Raw genomic sequence first — 16,461 nt, 5'->3', positions numbered from 1 at the left:
GAATGACAGAAACGTTTCTGTCCCATTAAATCTAATCGCTACAAAGATTGCAGACGCCCTGCCTTCGCAGACCAGACGCTTCCCCCACCTGTTTGCCTGTGCCCAAAAGATTGCTACTCTTGTTTTTTTCTCCCCTTTCTTCTTGATGAAGTTTATTCTCATGCCGTGTTTCAGTCCAACACATTTGCTTTCCCAGCTTGGTAGTTACATGAAAGGATTTTGATCTACGAGAGGATGAAATAAAAGGAAGAGATTCACCCCTCTCTGGCCCGTTTTTCCCCTTGTTCGCCTTGTCATCAAGGCAGTAAAGGAATAGGAAAATAACACTGATTCCCCCAAGGCAGCCGTGCGACTGGATGCTGTTCTCACGTGTGCACCTCCCAATGCTCCTGCAAGCGCTGTGCATTTCTTTGCTCTCCCACCACCTCATGGCTTGGCTTGGCCGTGTAATGCTGACAGCGGAATGGCAGAATCAGACCCCTTGAGTCCTCAGAGATGAAAGGGGCTTTAAAGAAAATAACCTGGAAAACCCCTTTGCCTTCCAAAAGGCTTTGCTCCTCCTGCAGTAATTCCTAAGAGACCAAACACCCCAGGACAGCTGAGGCTGTGGCAGCAGGTAGCAGCTCAGGATCTGTCCAGGACTCTGTTTTGCTGTGAGTGAAAGTGAGCTTTTCCTCCTGGGGGATTTGCAGCAGCTCTGCCACCCCAAACAAGTGCTGCGGGAAGGCACAGGGCTGCTGCATGTGAGCCACCACCATGCCAGGGCTGGCACAAATCCCTGCGGCAGGGCAGCCGGTGGCGTTTCACTGGGTGGCTGCCAGAAAGCTCGCCTGCACCCCTGCCCACCACAGCGCTGCTTTGGAAGACGTCTGCTGGACACCTGGTTAGGGTTGGTGGCTCATCCTTCCCGTGGCAGGGCAGCTGAGTTCATGACAGTGTGCTGATGATTTTTGCAGTGCCTGAAGCCCTGGAGGATCAACATCCCATTGACCTCCTCGAGGCTGCAAAGCTCCCCATGTTTGCCATCTCCTGCAAACACCAGGGAGCAGACAGCACAATCAGCGCTGCCAGCCCCACCAAGGCAGCTCGGGAAGCCCTAGCTGGCTGGAGACTGGTCGAAGTTGAAGTTGAAGTAAGCAGTTGGCAGCAGCTAAAGATTTGGTCCAGTAGTAAGCTAAAATTAATTTTAAGTCAGGTAGAGCATCTTCTCATCGCAGGTGCCGCAGACACGCTGCTCTTCAGTACAGTGGAAACCAGAAGGAGTTAAGCGGCCACCAGGGCTCCTCTGTCCCCAGCCTCTGCGTCCTCAGGTGTGGTATCACCTCACATGCTGAGAGCAGCCCTTGCTTTTGCTTTAATTTCATCTCTAATCCCCTCTGAGTCTCCTAAACCTTCTGTTTGCCCTGTGCTAAACCCTGGATGCTCAAAACAAAAGATAAAACCCCACGAAACTGATGGAGGGTAATGCTGCCTGGTGTTGCAGAAGCTTCTCAGAAAACATTTTGGGAGCAGGTCCCAAGTCACCCCTGCTGCCCAGCGGCTGGGCAAGGAGCAGCGTTTCAGGCTGAGTCACCTCCTAGCTACTGGGGTGGCCTTGGGGACCCCCTCACTGGGGCATACAAATTAGCACAACCCTACGGTTGATTTTTTTGTGCCACTGGCTGAGGTGGACAATGGCAGCCGGACAAGCTGGGGTGTGGGGAACACTGCTCATACCGGAGCTCACCCCCACGCTGCTGCCTTATCGCGGCGTCCCGGCTCAGCCCATTTTTTCCAGCAGGTGCGCAGGACAGAAGATCTTCAGCATTGCTTTGTGCTGCCACCCAGACCGCTGCCACCTAAGGAGTGATGGGCTGCCTTCAGTGGCCAGGCTTGCTGACCTGCTCCGGAATGGATTGCCTCCTGGCTAAGGGAACAAAGGGGTTTGGGGATGACTGTGGGGCAGCACTGATTTGAAAGACAGCCCAGCTCCTGCTTAAGTCAAGCTTTCCATGAAACTTAAGAAGATTAGGATCTCATGCAGATTGCCACCCATACTGTCTCATGTTTCTACATTCTGTCCTGAATTTCTGAAGCAAGGTTTTTCTTGAAGGATCTCGCAAACAGGACTTTCAAGCAATTTGATGCTCATTCCCCTGCTGGAACATTTCTGTCTTACTCCACTCACAGCCACAGAGTGTGAAGAGGGATGCCCATCCCAGGTAATCCAGCAGAAGTCAATCAATCACAGCAATTCATCCTGATTTTTACCCTGCAAGGGATCTGTTCCTCTCCAGAGAACAAGGGAGGAAATTCCTGGATTTTTGTGGGGTTTTAAGTTTATTTTCAGTACCCTTTCTGATATAGGGGGAATTAAAGGCAAGTAGCAAGTCAGTAGACTGTCAGAAACAGCTCCTTCAAACAAGCAGGAGTCTGTCCCAGGTTGCACCCTTGTCTTCCCTTAGGAAGCTTGAATCCACTCTGCCGTTAGTGCTTCCTAGTATAAGAAAGTAGATCTCATACCGAAATACGTGAGTTAAAAGCAAACTATCGGTAATCTGAAGACAGTCTATGAAGACTGGTGGGAAAATGAAACAACTCCAAAAGAGGACACAAAAATAAAACTTACACATCATTCATGTTATACATAATGAAGAGCCTTCACTGAGGATTCTGTAACTCTATTAATGCCAGTAAAGGAAACATAAGGAAAGCAAAGAAGGTCCCTCTTGCAGCCATTGCCTGTTTGCTTTGCTGAAGTTGTCTCGTGCAGCCGTGCAGCCACGCAAGGCCATTTCATGCAACGGTGATGTTAGTCTACGGAGAAGCTGCAAAGGCGTTAAGAAAGCCATACTTAGGCTGAGTACTCAAGAAACAAGAGATGTTTAACTAAAACTATTCAGAGACTTTGCTAGTGTGACACTGTTACAATGTGTCAGTGGAAGGCCTTGCTGAGGCTGGGCCAGCTCCACCAGGATTTCATTGGAGAAGGTAAAAGGGACTTGGGTAGGAGAAGAGTTAAAAGAATTGCATTGGAATATTTTTATCAAAGAGACTTCTAATTCTGGATGAACTCTTCTGGATTGTACTACCTTTAAAACAGTATGCAGAATATGGAATTTCAGCATTTTTTTTTTGAGATTTTCAGTTCAATTTTAGTACAAAGACAAATTTCAAATTATTTAACAAATTTAATCTCTTTTCCTTCACACTGGTTCCTTACCTTAAAATCAGAAAGAGAAACCATTTTGCTAGACCTTTGATTTTTGGTAACCGACTCTAGTTTAAAGGTCTTTCTACAATGGCATTTGCCAGGGACGATAAACCTGGAATCAGCCATCAAAGCAAGTTCCAGTTATTCAAATTTGTAATCAATTTGCTGAAAGGGTAGCCTTAAAATGTCAGTTCATGTCAAGAATTGTGAAAATTGGTAAAGTACTTTAATAAATACAGGAACAGAACAAGTTGCTCAGCCTTCCTGCAGGCTGTAACATATTCAGAGATCACGTATGAAGGCTCCGCTGGCACACAGTAGCTTTAAAAGGTGTCGATAACATAAGACAAGTTTTCAGAACTGTTGCACGAATAGACGGAATTTCTTTGAATATATTTTCTGTTTCTTTTTGTCTCATTACATATTGTACCCCTCCTTGTGAAATCCAGTACTTTATTTAAAGCTCATCAGCTCTTCTGCTTAGTTAACTCATCCCAAAGCTCTTGATTGTTAATCCCTCTTCTTTATACGGATGACAAATTAGGCATACAACTCTTTTCTTCTTTAATCCCTGCTAATCCATCGCACCCCCATCCCTGTCTGGTGCCGAGAGTCCTGCATGTTATGGAAGTGCTCTCCACCCACGTAGCCGAAGTGAAGGTCTGCTTTCCGTGCAACCGAGGGCAAAACTTCCAGATTGCCACAAGTGATGTTTAGACTTTCTCCCTCTGGTAAGAGTGAAGAAATCAGGTTGGTTCTCCCATCCTGGAGGAGCTGACAGAAGAGGTGAGCTTGGAGAACCCATGTGGCAGCAGGTTCTCCTTTGGGGCAGGAGAGGACAGGCTGGTCCAGTGTAAAGCTCCTTGACACATTTTCCAGCTCCTTCCCAGGCAAAGTCCCACCTTTTTGGAGACCACCCACAGCTTGGACATTTCCATCTCTTCGTCTGTCTACATCTCTATAAACCGCCTGTTTGGCTCCATGCTTAAGTCCTGCTGCTATCAGACAGGACTTCTGGAGGGTGTGAGCCTGTTCAGTTAAACCCAGCCGGGCTTGTCTCAGCTTTTGTCATGTTTGACTATCAGATCTGCTAATGAGGAAGAGGAGCCTTTAGGAAGCTTTATGAAGGAAATACAAAAGATGGATGGGTCTTCATCACTGCTTTGTTTCTCACACTCCAGCCACAGAACCACCCTTGGATGTGTGTGGGTGCCATGTGTATCCAGCTGTGTGTTTTAAGGCATTAATCTGACATAAAGCAGAAACAACAAACAGTGTTGGATGATGCTTTGCTGCAGTAGTCCTCAGACAGAAAAGCCCATAAACTGGGCAGCTCTGACTGTGCCTCCCTCAGGGGCAGACCCCAAAAGAATCCAGAAATTGCACTAACGTGCAGTGCTGCTGGTCCTCAGGAGGCTCATGTCACCTGCCAGTGGATGCAGGATGGGCGGTGCAGCAAGAAGAATAAGATATTGTCTTCTTTGGCTGGATCCATGTGGTCATTTTGTGCATCCTCGAGCACTGGTTGCAATAATCACCATTACTGAGCACTTCAGGTATGGGGACCAAGAGGAAAGCCCCATGTACCAAACCACTGTCCTTCAGCGTGGGAGTTGGAAAGATCCCCATACAACAGCCTGTGGTCTTGATACAAGTCCCAGGGTGAATCAGGAACAAAGGCACTCAGAGCCCAGCCTGGCGAGGGTGAGGGTCTCTCTGGTGGCCCGGGGAACTGCAGGGACAGGGTTTGCACGTGAGAGTGCCCCACCAAGGGCCACAGGAAAGGATGGTGTACACTGATGTGAGGGTGAGCTGCCATGCCCTATCACCACCAAGGCAACTCTGATGGCCGTGTGCGGTGTCCAGGTCCCCTTGTTGCTCTTTGTCCCACCCACCCACTCTGCCTCCCTCTTCCCGTCCACAGCGTGAATAATTACAGTCTGCCACATGCAGCAATTGCAGGGGGGTTGCCAGCTCCATCAAGAGATGGGTTATTTCGCTTCTCACTTCACGGTTCCTTTCAACATCCCCGAGTGCCACAGAGGAGTTTAATAACCCATAATGACACCTCAGGTCTACACGTCATTGCAGCCTCCCTGCTACTAGGGCAGTGGCAGGAGGGGATAAAAAAAAAAAAAAAAAAAAAAAAAAAAAGAGAATTAAAATCCTCATCTCTCTCTTAACTTTGCAGCCTCCTATTATCTAGAAAACACTGACTTTCACACTCACGCTCTCTCTCAACTGACCAGCCTGGGGGAAGGGGGGCTGCAAGACGTGCTGCTAGCAGAGATGGGCAGCGAGATGCTTTCTGCCACCCTGGGAGAAAAGCTCTGCCAGATCAGGCGGTCCTGGCCCTCCATTTCCCCCACTGCAGAGGCAGCCACTGGGACATGAAGAGCCCTGGTGCAGGGGTTGTTCTTCCAGCCAGTAGGTAAATTCAAAGGCAAAATCAAAAAAGCCAATATGGAAAAGAAAAGAAAAGAAAAGAAAAGAAAAAGACAAGAAAAGAAAAAGAAAAGAAAAGAAAAGAAAAAGAAAGGAAAAGAAAAGAAAAGAAAAGAAAAGAAAAGAAAAGAAAAGAAAAGAAAAGAAAAGAAAAGAAAAGAAAAGAAAAGAAAAGAAAAGAAAAGAAAAGAAAAGAAAAGAAAAGAAAAGAAAAGAAAAGAAAAAAAAGAAAAGAAAAGAAAAGAAAAGAAAAGAAAAGAAAAGAAAAGAAAAGAAAAGAAAAGAAAAGAAAAGAAAAGAAAAGAAAAGAAAAGAAAAGAAAAGGCAGAAGATACACTTTCCTAGAGAAGATGGAGTTGGGCTGTGCAACCCCCTCCACTGCCTTTTGGCTTGGTATGTGCCAGTGTGTTTTCACAGGGTAGTGTACAGGATAGATCTGTTCCAAGGATGCAAACCAATGACTTAAGGGTCAAGGCCAATACCCTCAGCAGCTAAATGCAAACCTCTGTGTCCACAATTTCACATTTCAGAAGGCCAGATTACTCTTTACTTAAATCTGAGAATATTCCTATTAACTCCCAAAAATGCCCTCCCATCCCCAGTTTTGAAGCATGGGGTCAAGTGGTCTCACAACTGTGTTTTCATCTCTGCATTCAGATACAAAATTTTGTATTCATGCTGCTCAAATTTTGCCTCAAAATCCATTGAATCTCCTCTTGTTGGTCAGCAATGAAAATAAAATTCTGGGAAGTTTTTACAGCAATCAAATTTTCAAAGGAAAATAACCTGTTTTCCGGCAAAATAGCGAATGGTTTGTGGAAAGGATTTTCAGAAGGAAGGGAGGAAAAAGCTCAGCATCTCCCCAGGAACTGAGAATTTAGCCCTGAGGTTTCAGAAGCAAAACCAGCAGCAAGCCCTCTCTCCTTCAGGAAATGGACCTGGAACAGGCAAGTGAAAATGCAGAGATATTGTATTGATGATTAACCTGCTGCTGCAGAATCCAAAATAACCATCTTGTCTTGGATCAATGGGGAAGCACTTACAAGCAATTTTCTGTTTGGAAGTGTGGGCAGCAAGCAGACAGTCAGGAGCGGGTGGCGGAATAAAATGCACCATCTCTTGGAGCACGGTATCCTGCAGGGTTGTAATATTCATTGCTGACACCTCTGGCCCACTGTATTTCAACTTGTAGACATCTTTAAGAAAGTCATAAGGGAATGTCACCTTTATGCAAAAAGTAGCCTACATGTATTGTAACAAGCCTCCTCCTCCTCCTCACTACCAGTCCTTGTGATTTAGATTTATGTCTGTGATACCCAATATTTTACTCTCAGCTCCTGGAGTCAGCTTTCTTTAAAAAATTGTATGAATTAAATGCAGCCCTCTTGAGAAGGGAGAAAAGACTGAAGAGGCGTCTAGAAACTCCCAGAGAGGTGGAGAAACCCTGCAGAAACAATAATTATCATATGGAGGTCTGGCACAGTATTTTTGAACGTTGAGTTCAACAGTGAATTTGCTTTTCTGGGGGGGAAAAAAAAAAAAAAAAAGAGTTACGCTGCCTGAAAACATCAGAAACATTATGACAAGAAAAATCAAATGTCTGGCACTAATCCTATTGACAACAACCAGCACAGAAAACACAGGGCTGCTTTTCTGACTGCTCACCGCATGGCCGTGGGCAAGTTGTTTCATCCACTGTCTTTGTTTCCTGCCTTCTGTCTCAAGGCTGGTAATTGCTGTAACCTTTAGCTCAAAACCCCAATTAATAGTGGGAAATAGATGCAAAAATTGATGGAAATATTTGACTCTTGCATCCTTTCAGTCCTCCTGCCTGTAGTCTGATTGCCCATCAGGCCTCTGCATTGCTGAATACATGTGGAAAAGGGACTCGTGCTACTGTTTATTTTTTCTCCAGACCCTTGGAAGTCCCAGCTGTAAGAGGTTTGCAGTGACCTGGATCTTCCAATTCTTTCTCTAGATGTAAAAAGAAAGTTGAGGGCATGTCTGTGTTTTATTGCCAAGTTCATTAAGTCCCAGTCCTACTGTATAAAGTCATTCCTGAAAGTGGGCTTTGGGGCACTTAGTCTCTTCACTGCTAGTGACCATGGTGTCTGGCCTAATGTGTTTAACCCTCTTGCTCATCCACCCATGCCATGGAGTGAGCCATAATTTATCTAACTCACAGTGGCATCAGGACAGAGAAAGACAAGCTGTGGTGAGGGACGAAAAGCAAGTTCCCATGACCCTTTCAGTAAGACTGGAAACACTTCACTGTGCGTTGGTGTGGTCTTAGCATGGCCAAAGCTTATGGCATGGGACCAGAAGGGACTCTGACCAGTCCCCTGTGACTGTTAGGACCTGCACTGCAAGGCTGCACGGTGTGACTAGGACAGGTCTGGACCCCACAGCTGCTCTTGGGTCATTCCCCTGCGTGTTGTTTTCTCCTCAGTTTCCCGGCCACCCTCCCCTCACTGCTCTAGCCACGGAAGCAAATGACACTAGAAGCAGCCAAGGATTTTCCATCAGTGCTTTGCCAGTGTTTGCCCACCACTCTCCTCTTTCATGAACATGTCACTTCTGTGACATAGATACATCTGTTTCCTCCTTATTTTACCTGCTTTGTCACCTTCCACAACAGCAGCTGCAGGTCAGCAAGGTGGACCAGCGAAACGCAGCTCAGTGTTGCTTCTGTGTGAACAGAAAATCACCAACTTCTCACCCACTCGGTTCCTCCTCTCCTCAGGCACTGGAAGATAAAAAACATCCACCTGTCAAACAAAAGGTCTGATGTGATTTTAGCATTAGGAGTCACACAAAGGGTCTCAGACCTATGAAAATGTCACCATATTGACTTCATACAAATGTTTATTCATCATTCTGTTTACAGGCAGAAAGGTGTTTTGCATTCAGCATCGAATGCATGAGATCTATTATGGAGACAGAACCAATTCTGGACTGGAAATTGACATCAGCATTTCATAGTGAAGTCAATGCTTTCTTACTGATTCACATCGGCTCAGGATCTCATCTGTTATTCCTAACAGGTAGTCATCAAGTAAATACATGGGAAAGAGCATGAGAAAATATTTTCCTCTCCTTTTTAGAGGATGAATGTAAATGTATCACCCATGGCAAGGTTCATTCCACCCAGCAGGCTTAAGAGGATGACTCATCAAAGCCCTGTGCTTCTCTTCTGGATCTTCAAGGTGTATCAACAACGTTTTATTGATCCACAGTCATGGAAAGAAAAGCAAGAAAAGAACCTGAGTTCTACACTGGTACGATATGCAGAACTCCAGTAATCCTGACATTAAGCTACTGGGATGACGTGATGGAATAGCAGGGTCTACGTGGTTGCACTTCCTGTCCTCCCAGTCATAGGACTTGCCTCTACACATACAGGTCCTTCAGTCTAGTGGAGAGAGAACAGAAAGATCAGTAGCTGAAAGTTAGGCAAAGAAGAAATGTTCGAGTCAGCAGTAGGACATACTTTTTTAGTAGTGACGGTGAGCAAGCCCAACGGGCACTGGAAACCACATTCCCCTTTGCTTCAAGTGTCCTAACAGGAACAGGTGCCTCACTGAGCGATTGTGTCCATCGGACACAGACACTGGACAGGGTAAGGCCAATGGGGATGGCCCAGCCCATGTGCTGTGCAGGCGGAGATATGGCTGTAGTAACCCATTACCACAAAGCACAAAGCTGGAGCAGGGACACCGACTGTCCCCAGCCAGGGAGGCAGCGTAGACCCCTACCAACTCCCGGCAGCACAGCGTGGCTGAAGTCCTTCTACCTCACACCCAGCCAAGATCGGTTTGGAAACCTCACACGGTTAATGAGGCAAGACAAGTAAGAGAAAACATCCCTGCAGAGGAAGCCTTTAGCCTTCCCATGTGTACCAGCTGGGAAAATGTGTGTCTTTGCATCATTTAGGGTGGTGAAATTGTATGTTTTGAGTGCTCACCCTTCCCCCTTCCCCTGCTGGTGCAGGCAGTGCCTGCCTCAGGAGAGTTAATAGTACTTTCACTTATTTAATTTAAACAGGGACGTGCTAGACGGCAACAAGGCCTGCTGGTACTGGAGGAAAAGCACCACAGAGAAGAGGCTAAAAGCTCCCCAGATCTTCAGTGTTCTATCTCCCTTCTCACTCCTACCCCCAAAACATCGCCAGAAGCAAATAAATGCTGCTTTTTTTTTTTTTTTTTTTTTTTTCGGGGGGGGAGGGGGGAGCCAGTACGTGATTTTCTCCAGCAATCTCTTCTTTCTCATATTGCTCCTCTGCCTCTCCCGTGGGTTTGCCTTCCCCCAGCTCCCCATCCCTTTCCTCCCCACCTACGTCTGAGCACAGCAAGGCAGCAGGAGCCTGGCCGTAGCCTGAAGGGATTTGCCTTGTGCCTTTAGTGGGATGGCGTTCTTTTCCCTTATCTGTCCCCAGTAGGGCCATGTGTTTTGTCTCCACTCCCCCTCCCTGCAGATGCGTGGTTGAGGGCAACGAGAGACAAGGGGTCCTTGTAAGTGCCTTATGATAATTGCAGAGCAGCAACTGCTCTGAAAATCTAAATTCCTCCCTGACATTTCCAGTCTAAAGCTCCCACTGACTCAGCTGCTGCTTGTGATATTTAAACAAGGATTATCTCCTTTTTTATTCTTTTCTTTTTGATAATGGGATGGCAGAAGGTTAGTTTAACACTTTCCTATGGTTTGTTTGGCTGTTACAGATCCAGCGCTCTTCAGGACTGTAACCAAATCTTCACTTCCCAAGTCACTTGTTTGGCACGACTAGGGTGAACAAAGGCTCCCATGATAAAAAACAGAAGGATCTTTCCCTGGATTGTCATCTTTTCCAAATTTTTCTTCAGCACAAGCTTTAGCATACTGGAAAATTTACTGCTTTGGGTGTAAAAGGACTTACTCCATTTGCTTCAGCCCAACTGCACCTGACTTATCCCTCCAGGTCCTTAAGTATTCCATCTCACAGTAGTTTTCCGTATACTAAAATAGGTTTCATTTTGTAGGGATGCTGAGAAGTATTTCCAAAAAGGAACTTTAAAGAAAGATCAGGACATTTTTTCATTCCCGAGAGACAGAAGTGCAGAGCGCTAGGGGAGAACATGCACTAATCAAAGCTCTCCATCAGTTCAGAAACTACCTGGCAGGTGAGGGACAGCATGGCAACAAATACCCCACCAGACCCCCCAGTGCAGTGCTTCAAAAGGGCGTCCAAACTGCAGAAAGTCAGCTCGTGACAACACAAAAGAGACATCCAGCCCCCAGTCTTGGGTCATCCCCAGCGAGCCCTCCGTGCCTCGAAGGATGCCTCAGGGCATTCCTGGGGCACACAGGCTCTGGGAGGCTGCCATGGGGCTCGGTCTCTGGGGGCTGCAGGATGCTGTAGCCTCCTCATCAGCACTCAGAAATGGGAGCAGGATCAGTGTGCCTGATAACCTGTCATTACAGCGTGCGCTGAGCCAGATCAGCCCTTCCAGTGCCCTGCCACTAGCCAGCCGCTTATTCCTGAAATTGGCCAAGAAATTGCTGAGGATGGGGTGAGGGGGAGCCAAGGTGGGGAGCTGGGGGGGCTGAGGCTGGGATGCAATACTTGCACCTCGTGCAGGACCAGCTTCTCACCCTGGTGCTGGGATTTTGCAAACTGAGCAAAATCTGAGCACTTCTCTCCGTTATTCAAAGAGATGGAAAGGTTAGGAGGTGGTAAGGGGGCTTTCCCATGTCCGGTGGTGGAGATTAAGGTGGGATGGGCTGCACAAATTTAAGCAGTGCAGACACATTTGAAAGCATGGAGAAGATGGACACATGGACATGGGCTGGACTTGGTGAAGGTTTGGAACGGGAGCAAGGGTCTGCCTGTGCTCACAGGCATCCGTAGCACTGACATTGGCAGCGGAGGATGGCGGGGGCCCCCATGGCTTGCCACAGGCCCTATCGCACTGCCGCAGTCAGGCAAAGCAAACACATCCCTAAATGGAGATGCTCCCGCTGCCCTGCCGATAAGCAGCGCAGGGCAGGTGCAGAGGCAGCTGCCTGTTGTTCCCCACGCCTTGTGACGCAGGGCTGCTTTTCAGCCCCAGCAGTGCCTGGAGAAGGTCTCCGTTAAGCCCCTGTTTAATCAGAGCCAGCGCTGTTTGGACTTGCATCCCTGCTACGGCAGGCCAACACCTCTGGATACCTTAAATGAGCAAATGATGCAGAGCTGGTGTGGCCCTGCTGTGTGTTTAGGGTCACCATCCCACCCCCATCATCCCCCCTCCCAGTACCAGACCTTCCTCATGTGGCAGCCCATGGTCTCAGGGACATCGTCCAGGGCAGGGGCAATACAGGTCACACCAGACCTCAGATGGGTAGAAAACCTGGTCTCCATCTCCATCTCGCAGTGACCTCTCAGTGATGGGAAGCCCTGCCCCTGTAGAAGAACAATCCCATGCACAGTACATACTGGAGGCCAACTGGCCGAAAAGTAGCTTTGCAATGGAAGCCCCTGGGGTCCTGGTGGACTCAGCCCCATGCAGCTGCTCTGCCTGAGCCACCTGAAACACCTCCAAAATGAAAAAAAAAAAAAAGAAAAGAAAAAGAAAAAGAAAAGAAAAGAAAAAGAAAAAGAAAAGAAAAAGAAAAGAAAAAGAAAAAAGAAAAAGAAAAGAAAAGAAAAAGAAAAAGAAAAAAAAGAAAAAGAAAGAAAGAAAAGAAAAAAAGAAAAGGAGTGTCTCTTTCCAGCTGTTAACTGATCAGTTTGCTGGGAAAATTTTTACATAAGGACCACTTTATGCCTTCTCCTAATCGCCATGACACATTGGAGTTGCCACAGATAAACTGCAGGGCTCCTTCCCCGGTGCCACCAGGTCCCTGCTGCCTGCGGGCAGCCATGAGCTGGAGGGTCAGAGTGATGGTGGGGCCAAGTGAGCACAGGAACAGGCAACTGGCTGCTGCTTGTGACATGCCTGATGGCCTGTCATCTCTGCTGGCAGTGGCACAGAGTGACTCAGTGCTCCAGGCTGGGTCCCACGCTGAGTCATGGCCTGGGAGCCGCCCTCCTTCATCCTCCAGCCACTGCTGGCACAGGCAGACCAGGAGAAACGGTGGCTCGTGTGGCTGATGCTATCTCTGGAGAAGACTCCCCTTCTCCTTCCAGAGCCTCTCCAGATGATGGCTGATATTTGTCCATCTCTGCAAGGTGCTTTGGAGGTCCTACAGCAGAAGATGCTGCATTTCTGTTCAATAGTAACATGAAAGGTGATATTTATGTCTTTTCTAAGGCTCTTCCGTAACTCTGACACCACATGCTGCTCCCTTCCCTGTCGCCCGTAACGGTTACCCCATCAAACCTCTGATACACCATAAGCAAAACAGGTTGTGTTTCCTGCCGGTGCCTTTCTCTGTTATTCTCCCATCTCACTGTAGGTGGTAGGATTGACCATGGGTAGGTCAGCCTCTGGGCTTCTGTTCTTGCAAGCAAAACCTGAAAAGCAGATCCCCTTCTCCCAGACCCCACAGCTGTGCAGGACACTAGAAATGTTTCATTTCTGCTCACATCCCTGCATCCATGGCTGAAAGGAGCTCCATTCTTGTGTCTTCTTGAGTAGTGGAGGCCTGGAGATGTCTGCAAGATGGTTCTGAACCTGAAACCTCCTTCTGAGGGCCAACTCACCTTAAAATAGGAGCTAGAGCTGGTCTAGAAACCTCCTGTGCCTATTTTGTATGCAAAGCAGATATAAAGCCCCATAGCCATCTCCATCCTGCCTTTTGGTCAGTGATATCAAAACCCTGCTAGGTCTCAAAGAATTATAACCAGCGCCACGGCTGGGAAGAAGAGAAATCTAAACCATCCTTTCAGCTCCCTTCTCCACTGTGACTCAATGTCCACCAAATGAATTCATCATCAATGTGCCTGGTGTTGCAAGTCTCTCCATAGCCGCCTTCTGAAGCCTTGCCCCAGTGTGGGTTGCTGGTGGTCAGCCAGGAGTTGAACTGGGAGGCAGAAAACCGGAGCTGCTCCCATGGATCCTCATGCCAGGCAAGCTCTTCCTGGTGGGAGGACATGTCGAAGGAGGATTGCAAAACCCCAGCAGCTCTCAGGTCTGCTCCTCAACTCCTCTCCACCGACAGCCTCTTCTACTGGGAGATGTCTGCAAGGAAGAAGTGGTTTCCTGAAACAAGAGGGGCTTGGAACATCTCTCCTCCTTTCAGTAAACACTCATTTATTTAATGGGTGGAGATGGGCACGAGGGAGCCTGAGATCTTACTCCGCTGCTGAATTTCCAGGAAGCCAAGCATGCCGACTCCAGCTGGACATGCAGCTCCAGCCCACAGAAGCCTCCTGCCCCTTGTCTGCTCATGACAGCGTGTTTGCTCAGCCTCTTTCTCCCTTGTTTTTACCCTTTCATTTGAATCCTGCTTCCCTTCAGGGTGACTGCGGGTAAAGTCTGTGGATGGGTGTCTGCCTCTCCCTCCCCATCAGCCCCACTTGCAGCCCCGGGATGTGTTATGGCAGCAGACAGGGAACAGCTCCAAAGCCAAGCGTGCCCCATGCCAGGAAAGGGCTTGCAGCCCCTCCGCTCCCTTTCTCCATGGTCAAAATCCAGGCCACCCAAAAAGGCTTCAGCTACGACATCTATACTGAAGTGACTGAGCTGGGGATGATTTTTGGAAAAGCTGAACACTTAGGTAACTTCCGAAAAATTATCTGTCTGCTGTGAAAAATGGGGTCACAGACATCACCCGTAACTGTTTCTAAAAGGTCTTAACCCTCCTTTTCCTCTTAATGTATTTTTTAAAACCTGCTTTTTCCCTCCTTCCTTCCCTGTTGTCCCTATTTTCCTTTTAGCTGGAGGCATGGGGCAGTCCCCCCTCACCGCATTTCTTTTCAGCATTAAACAGTGACTGCCTGAAGTGGCTCAGGGATGTGCTGGCATTTTGCAGCCTTTTATTAGGCAGCAATCCACTTCCAGATGCTGGAGAGGGCTTAACCACTGCGGCTGTCAGGAGGCGAGGGAAGGTAATTGAGGGTTTAGACAGCGCCTCACTCCGCGAGACACCTGCCATCAAACCCAGGCAGGTCTATCGATCTAGCTCAAGTGGTCTGCCTCTGCGATCAGCCCGCGGCTGGGCCATGCGCGGGGTGTTGAAGCAGTATGGATCGGTGGCTGCACTTCGCAGTGACACGGGAGGCAGCTGGAATGGGGAGGCGCAGGAAAATGGGAAGGCATGATCCCTCTGTGGCAAAAAGACAGGGCTGCCACCCCAGTGCAAGGGCAGGTTTCCATGGGACCACCGCCTTGTGGGGGGCGGTGCAGCCGAGCTGGTCTGGGACAGTCCCACAGCAAATCCCTTTCAGGTAACGTCCTCTTCATTCAAGGAACCCAAATGACAGCCTGAAAGCTTTTCTCTTTAGGGAGATGAGGAGTTAAAATGCAAAGAGGAGGTAGCTTTGCCATACACTAGCCATGGAGAACTAGCCCAAAGCAAAGCACACTTGGTAAAAGAGAGGTCGGCATCCTCTCTGGCCGATGCTGTTTGATATCTTAACCAGTGGTCTGAAAGAAAATGATGATGGCTGGTAAACTTTGCAGACAGGGAATGAATGGGTGGTGCAGTGAATACCGAGAGATCTGTAGTTTTCTGCGCAGTGTGGTTTAAGATGGAAAACAGATTAAATGGATGACCCTTGCAAGATAGGGGTGATCTCTGTGTGCCTGAGGCTATCAGGAGGACTTCGGCCGTGATGAACGAGGTACACCCTGAGGCACTGTGAGGTGCAGGGGAAGGAGCCGGTTTTTGAAGGTGCCATCCCAGCAGTGAGATCTTAGCTAAAATCCTGCTGCTCGTGTGGGCTACTTGCCTTGGCCGGCATCCCCAGCCTGTTGCAAGGCCAAGGCTGCTGTGCGAGCGATCTGTGCGCTGCTTCAGGGCAATGCTGCCAGCACTGGGGCCTCACATGCTTTGTCCAGGTGGAGATGGACAAAGGCAGAGGAATGTTTGTGCCAGGCAGGGCACGGGCAGGAGGGATGTGCTGGGGCACAAAGGGGAGAGGTCATCATCTTGTGGCCTCCACAAGGCACTGGACATTAGGATGACTCAGTGCCACCCCTCAGGGCTGCTGAGCTGTGTCCTGTGTGCCTCAGTACCACACAATCACAGAAACATTTAGGTTGGAAAAGACGTTTAAGATCGAGTCCGACCATTAACCCAGCATTGCCAAACCTGCACTGAATCATGTCCCTGAGCATCGTATCTACACATTTTTTAAATGCTTCCAGGGATGGTGATTCCACCCCCTCTCTGGGCAGCCTGTCCCAGTGCTTGACCACCTTTTCCATGAAGAAATTTTTCTAATATTCAATCTGGCATTGGATTAGAAATTAGAAATCTCCCCTGGCACAACTTGCTTTCTTCTCATCCTATTGCTTGTTGGTTGGGAGAAGACACTGAACCCACCTCACTACAACCTGTTTTGGGGCAGTTGTAGAGAGCGAGAAGGTCCCCCTGAGCCTCCTCCAGGGTGAACACCCCCAGCTCCCCCCGCTGCTCACCCATCAGGCTGGTGCTCCAGCGCCTTCCCCAGCTCCATCGCCCATCTCTGGACACGCTCCAGCACCTCAATGTCCCCCTTGCAGTGAGGGGCCAAACCTGAAGGCAGGACTCGAGGTGCAAATGGAATCCCCGTGGCAGGGAGGACCCTGTGAATCAGGAGGGGACCAGAGTTACAGGAAGTGTGGTCCCAGGGGGCACCCACCCGGCGGGGCCTGCTGGGGCCGAGCTGGGCAGAGCGGACGCAGCACGGGTGCAGTACGGCTGCAGCACGCTGTATGGGT

Source organism: Falco rusticolus, chromosome 10 (genome assembly GCF_015220075.1).
Source record: "Falco rusticolus isolate bFalRus1 chromosome 10, bFalRus1.pri, whole genome shotgun sequence".
NCBI classification, from domain to species: Eukaryota; Metazoa; Chordata; class Aves; order Falconiformes; family Falconidae; genus Falco; species Falco rusticolus.
Note: the sequence above shows the minus strand (reverse complement) of the source record.